Source organism: Spinacia oleracea, chromosome 6 (assembly GCF_020520425.1).
Source record: "Spinacia oleracea cultivar Varoflay chromosome 6, BTI_SOV_V1, whole genome shotgun sequence".
Classification (NCBI taxonomy): Eukaryota; Viridiplantae; Streptophyta; class Magnoliopsida; order Caryophyllales; family Amaranthaceae; genus Spinacia; species Spinacia oleracea.
This window is the reverse complement of record NC_079492.1, coordinates 81,106,578-81,113,626: the sequence shown is the minus strand read 5'-3', so window position 1 is coordinate 81,113,626 and position 7,049 is coordinate 81,106,578. Positions and strand designations below refer to the sequence as shown.

At 35.1% G+C, this 7,049-nt stretch overlaps 1 long non-coding RNA gene and 1 other non-coding gene across 2 annotated transcripts; both read left to right on the top strand.

Moving 5' to 3' along the window:
* The first annotated feature begins 1,925 nt into the window (after nt 1-1,925).
* Nucleotides 1,926-6,818, top strand: LOC110795076 (uncharacterized). Its single transcript, XR_002535199.2, has 3 exons — nt 1,926-2,039; nt 2,264-2,364; nt 4,862-6,818. It is a non-coding gene; the product is annotated as an uncharacterized lncRNA (long non-coding RNA).
* On the top strand, nt 4,121-4,194 carry TRNAI-UAU (transfer RNA isoleucine (anticodon UAU)). Its single transcript has one exon. It is a non-coding gene; the product is annotated as a tRNA-Ile (tRNA).
* Nucleotides 6,819-7,049: the final 231 nt, after the last annotated feature.

The window sequence follows — 7,049 nt, the reverse complement described above, 5'->3', positions numbered from 1 at the left end:
TTTGGTCGAAAATTAATTTTATTAATTGGTTAGATTTGAAAATATATTTAGGTGAGAAGGGGAATATGATATCATGTTTAAATTTATTATTTAAAAATTGAAGGATTAAAATTTTGAATTGATTTGTTAATTTTCATCGTTCACCTAAACCAATTTTTGATAAAAATCTGAAATTTAAAGTTTAATTAGAACGATTTAAATGTTTGGATTGGTTTATCATAATTATTCTATTTTTTGTTAATGTTCATCGTTCGTTAAATTTGAATACATGTTAGCCTAGATTTATTAAATTTCATTACTCGAATTGTTTGAAATTATATAAATCGCCCACTTTATTATTTTTCGTAATTAAAACGATTGGACTTGTTAATATTATAAAAAAAATATTTCGTGAAAATTATGTTTCGTATATTAAAATTGAAATTTTAATTCGTTTGACGAGGGTGCGTATGGCACGCACCAAGGCGACGAAACAAGAAGGGGAGTGCGGCAAGTGCAGGGTCCAGGCCAAGGCGCAAGGACACGCAGCCCAGCAAGCAAGCTGGCGAGCCAGCGCACGTTGGCCTGGAACTCGAAGCAGGCACCATCAGCAGCTTAGCGTTGCGCGGAATAACACTGCTGTGCGAGGCTTGGGACTGCCAAGGCCTTGTGCGGCAGGCTATGCACCAACACAGCATTGGGTTGGGCGCAAGCCTAGCACATGTTGCACGATTTGCGATTTTGCTTTGATTTAAATTCCGAGGCCTAATTTTAAGCTTATTTTTGCACAAAGGGGCTAAAGGTGAACTTTTTCATTATTTTATTTTATTTGACTTAGGCCGGGCTGCGAGTTTGAATATTTAAAATTAAAAGGTCGAAATTAAATATTGGTTTAAGTGGGAGCCGTTTAGATGAAATTATTGAAATTCATTGTTTTTTAATTAATGTTCCATAGGACATTTATTTTAATCAAATTAATTATTTGATTAGAATAATTCTAAAGATTAATAACTTGGAATTGATTAATCTTTTAGGACGCGTTTACATGAACGTGATATTAATTAATCATGTAAATATGTGTACAGCTTACTTGTGTCATTAATTTTAGGATATAAATGGGTGAATGCATATATATTGTTATTATGTATTGCAGATGATGCAGGTGACTACTATGGCCTAAGTAGGATAGTTAAATACGGTCTGCGTTCCGTTTTATCTTTGAATGTAATGTTTTAAATATGGTATGTGTACCATGAAGTTTTGATGCAATAATTAGATTATTAAGTTCAAGTTCTTCTAGTTTATTTAAAATTCCACGTTAGCATTATGAATGGATTTCAAGACGGTGCCAAGCTAACAAGGTGAAGGTAACATTAGATGCTTCAAGACAAGAAATTGGGGCTATACTAGTTAACCAAAAATATTACATATGCTTCTAGATTTTGGTATATTCATATTGGGCATGTGTATGTTGTTTCTATCTTTGATTAAGGATTTAGTTAACTAAATAATCAAACCAACATAGAAACAACTAGGTCCATGGAATATTGAGTTTAAAAATTGCCTTCCAAATCTTCGAACTACAAAAATCTTCGAACCTAAGATAGTAGGTTTCCGCCAAAGCGAGGTGTTATTTTAGTATTCCTAGATAGCACTACTACAAAACAAGGTGTTTCAAGACGTTGTGGCCTCGACGCCAGGGGGTAGGCGTTGGCTGCGAAATTAAGTTCCGTGTACGGTCGACGCCTAAAGTAGTCGATAATTTTTATGACAGCACTTTCTCGACGCATTCCTTCGTCGAGGGATTTGGCGACGACTTTAGGCGTCGAGAAAAGGTGTGCTTTGCACGTGTTATACGCTATTGAGCTTTGTTGAATAAAAAAAAGAAAAGAAATAAATTACAATTGAGCGCTTAAAATTCTGAAGAAAATAAATTCAGCGCTTACAATCCCTATTCCGCTAAAACTCTCAGCTCGAGAGAAACCGTCATTGCAAACCCTAAATTATCTAAAACTCAACTACTTCCCATCTGTAAATCCGAAATCTCCATTGATGCTCAGGTTTGTCTGTTTCTCTGCTTCACTGATGTTCTTCTTATTTTTAAAAAAAATAAATTTCTTGTGCATGATTAATTGTGTGAGTTGTGTTTTTTAATTTCTTGTTGTTGATAAAAATTATGATTCGGTGGACTGGTAATTAATGTTCTCTGCCGTTTATGTTTTTCTTAGTTTTTTCTTCATCGATCTGATATTTTCGATTTTATCTTCTTCACAACGAGTCACAGTGGTGGGAACAAGACTGAATTTTGCTAGAAATTGCTGAGATTTTGAAGCGTATAATCCTCAATTGTCTGCTGAAATTTCTGGGCTAGTGTTCTGTTTTTGTGTAAGTTCTTTTAATTTCAGACATAATTGCTCCTTTCTTTTTTCTTGGATTCTGCATTTTTTTACTTTTTCTTACACTTCAATTCGTTCTAAACAATATCTTGATTGGATTTCTTAATATGTTTCCCATCACACTTAAATTCTATGTATGTCTGTCAAAGTATATCTTGATGCTCCGTAATAAAATTGAATTGTGCGCCTTCACTTTAATTAGTACAGTTGTGGGAGTGTACTTGGTATGTTAAATTAGTAGCCTGTGTACTTTATGTTCTTAATTGTAGCAAATTCTGTTAATTAATGAGCATTAGCGTTCTGATGGGTTTCAACTTTCAAGTTAACAACTACGGAGTATAGTACTTTGTATATGATCTTAAATCCTGTGTTCTGATAGGTTTCAAGTTAACAAATACAGAGTATAGTACTTTGTATATGCTCTTAAATCCTATGTTCTGATGGGTTTCAAGTTAACAACTATGGAGTATAGTCCTTGGTTATATGTTGTTTCTGTGCTAATTTTGACTTTTTTATCTCTCCCTACATTAATGCCATTTTATTGTTCTATATGTTTGTTAATCAGATCTGATGTTTTGTTTTTCTTCTAAATATGTTTGTGCTGTGTGCATGTTGAGTTTAAAAGAACATATCTCATGTTCATGTTCTGTTATTATAGTATCATACTTCTATTACATATGCAGTCGTGCTCTTTTGGTGTTCGATGAGCATTGTACACAAGTGTCCATGCTCTAATTTGCACCACCAACTTACACTTTTTGAGACCATCTTGACAATATGTCTAAAGAAAGCAACATCAAAATATTTCCTCTTCTAATAGATGAATTTTGTAGTATAATAGACACTAGGCAACCAGGTTGTAGGAACTAATTTTAGTTCTGTTATTAGACAAGAAGACTGTAGATGAGTAACTTCCCCTTCTGCATTTGATATTTCTTTCAATTGGTGCCTGCTCTTTGGTATTTTGGTTGTTTATAGTTGTCGGAATGAAAATAGAAATGCTGGGCTGCTGGTTCATTGTCTTATTTACATCAGTTTCTCAACACTTTGCCACTTTACCAGAGATTTTCTGCACTCATCTGATTCTTCGTGACTCTTCGTAACAAGTTCTATATTGACATGTGAAGTTTGTTTTGTTGGCTTGCATTCATGATCCAGCCTTTAGCTCAATTGGTACAGTAGAGGACTATCGTTGGCCTGTGGCCCGTGGATAATCCTTACTCCTTAGGTTTCTAGTTCAATTCTGGATTTCTGGCAGGTTGGCATTTTTCTCTTCCAAGTTCCAACCCGACTCGTTCATTTTTTAATGGAATGTAAACTGTTGAGTTCCATTACCTGTAATATGATGTTTTCTTGTCATAGTTTTAGCTTGATGTTCGATATTACCAACCATGTCCTCTGGCAAAACCTTCGGTTACATTGTGGTTGTGTAGTTCGTATACTCGTATAGTACAACTGTACAAGTATTGACATTTTGACTTTAGCCCCATCACCATAGTACAGTACAAGTATTGATTGTAGCCCAGCTGATAGGGCGGGCTGTTGTTGGTCAATGACTCGTAGTTGTAGATAGTTCGTAGATGCTAGTTTGAATCTGGCTGGTCGACTTTCTCTGTTCTGGTTGTAGTTCTTTAAACTCTGCTTATTTCCTTGTTTGATTCTGCCATCATAGTGATGGTTATGTGGTTTATTTTTACTGGCAGATTAACTGAATCTATATATATAGTGTTTATTCTGTGACCTATGGTGTTGTGGTGTAGTTGGTTATCACGTCAGTCCTATACACTGAAACTTTCCGGTTCGAGTCCGGGCAACACCAAATTATTCCGTTTTTCTTTTGAAACTATATCAAGTTTATTATAGTTATCTTACTTATCTACTAGTCAGATCTGAGGTTTTTCTTTCTCCTAAGAGTGTTTGTTTTCTTGTTTATCTACTCGTGCATGGTGCATCAACTGTTCTTGCTTTTATGGAAAGTACTCTTGGTGGATTTGACCATGAGTTGGAGTTATCAAAAACTCAGGTGTAGGATCTAGAAACAATTGTTACAAATTTACTTCTGTCTGTTTGTTGAAGTTTCCACATTACTGTTTCCATCAAATGGATTTTTTTTTTTGGCATAATCAATTGGGCTTATTGCTAAGTAAGGGTTTTTAAAAGGAAAATGGAATCTTGTAGTTATATTTCTTTTGTAGCAGCTCCCTTCCCATAAAATCCCTGATATGATTACTTTGTTCCGCTCTTTCTGATTCCTCAGCTCCCTCCTGGGATCTATGTTCCGTAATTTGGCTTCGGAGTTTGGATGTCACAAAATGCAGCACCACCACAATCACCTATTTATGCTTTTAATCCACCACCACCTCCTGCCCGTAGCTCCTGGTCCACCACCACCTGTCACTTTTCATCTCTTATGAAAGATTAGTTCTGATTCAGTCATTCAGAAGCTAGGTCAAAATTTAAATTACTGATTTATTTACTGGTTTTAGGTATCAGTCTGTTGTTGGTTTGTCTCATATAAGCATTGAAGTATTACTGAGCTTTGCCACCCGGATTATAACCGTGATATGCTTCAAATACATTTCCTGAAGGTGCACATTTCTCACTTTTGAAATTTAAGTTTTAAGTTTAAGCTTTCATTTTGGAATGTGTTTGTCTGACATCAAAATTTTGAAGTATTTCCCCAAGAATCATGTTTACTAGCTTTGGGGTTATTCTGGTGATGCTGACCCAGAACATTAGCATTTGTCCCTTGCTAAGAACTTCAGGTACGACAAAAACTTGTAGTTACAAAGTATGCTTTGTACGTGTTAACTTTGTTAAGGTCAATTCATTATAGCCATAACCTAAGAAAACATACAAAAACTTATGGTTGTCAGTTACAACAAATATGTTTTCTATGCTAAACTTTTTGGTCTCTAACTGGAAGTTAATTGTATCGTGACATTGGCCGCCAAAGACATTTGACGGTGATCTAAAAGGATAAGAAATTTCAATTAGTTTTGGGCTTGACATTGCTTGCAAGGTAAGTTTAAAAGGTGGTAACAACCACTTCTGTCGTCTGAGACCTCTACTATAGAGTATAACAGTTTTAATATTAGGCCATATATTATGTATAATTTTTTCTGTTGGTATTTAGATGCTTTTCATTCAGGTGCATGGTTCTTCTTTTAGTTCTCATGCAATTATATGGAACGCCTAATCTTGAATTACGTTGACTGCTTTTTGAAGTAATCGTAAAAAACTCTCATTAAATATTGTACATCACTGTTTAAACTATAAAAAGCTCTAATTTTCACGGTCCTTAGCCTTTTCCAATTTAAAATTGTTTCTAGTGTAGTAGAAGAGGCTAATCTAGAAAACAAGTTTGCACAGTAAAGTGACAGACTCCGTCTGAGGTATTATGTTGCTAGTTCTCTTTATTTGTTGCTGCATTGTAGATTATCATTGTTTTCCTAATATTCCGATTGTAGGCAGTTGTATAAATTTATGTAATGGATTAGAAAATAGTTGTATACTTTATATGTATCAATTGTAATCTCTCATTCTTCTATGTCCTGTGTGAAGAAAATGTCCTTGCTTTGCTATATGGTCACAAATGTGAGCTTAATTTGTTTGTGTAAGGCATCATGTCTCTACCTAGGTAGGATTTTTGTAAGTGTAGATCATGGTTTTAAACATGGAAATTTCCTTTATTTTCCTTGAGATGGAATGATCAATGCACTCGCTTTAGTTACAACAGATATCTGAATTTCAATGGGGTTGTCAGGTTTTGCACTCGCAATGGGGAGATGACACATAATTCTCAAGTCTAACGACATTAGAACGATACCAGAAACCATTCAGATATCGAAGAAAGCCTCTAGGATAATCGTCGAAAATGAAATCATATCATTCGCTAAAAAGGGTCTAGTTCTAACATTAGCCCTTGCTGGCTACTCTATGATGTTGTTGTTTTGACAGACGTCAGGACATGCCTGCCTGTAGACTGAACAACATGTTGCTTCTAAGGAACTGAAGACTCTAAGAGGACAATTTGTAGAACTGTTCAGAATAAAGCATGTCTGGCAAGGAAGAAGTCAAGTGCTGCAGTTCAGTTAGCAAAAGAATGATGTGGTCGAGTATTGCGAAGACAGTAGAGTCGAAAAAAGGGTTTAGGATATGTTTTAGGCTTTAGTAATTTTGTATAGTTTTTAAGCTTTAGTTAGTACGGAATAATTTATGATGGTGTTGTAGACAAAATTGGCTAACATTTCTTATTTAGGGATGTGAACTATATTAAAACTTATATGTTTTAAGTAGATTATTTAAATTTTGCAGGTGTAAATGTTGCTTTTATGTATTGTATATTATTACTGATTTTATTATGCTTTATTTAAAATGAGTAAGCTAATACAAAGTGCCCAACATGTATTTGGCTCCATATGTATTAAAAGTCCCAGACATAGTTCTATGGTCGATGCAGAATACCGTCACCAAAGTTGCTGGACAACAAAAATTGTCGACTATTCCGACGCAGAAAAGCGTCTCCAAATTCGATGATGGCACCAAAATCCCATAATTCCCAGACGCCAAATACAGTTTAGGACACCTTAAAGCGTCAACTGTTTCGATTCCCAAAGGCGTCGAGAAATTTCGACTCACATTCACTCGACGATTTTCAGAGGCGTCGAGGAG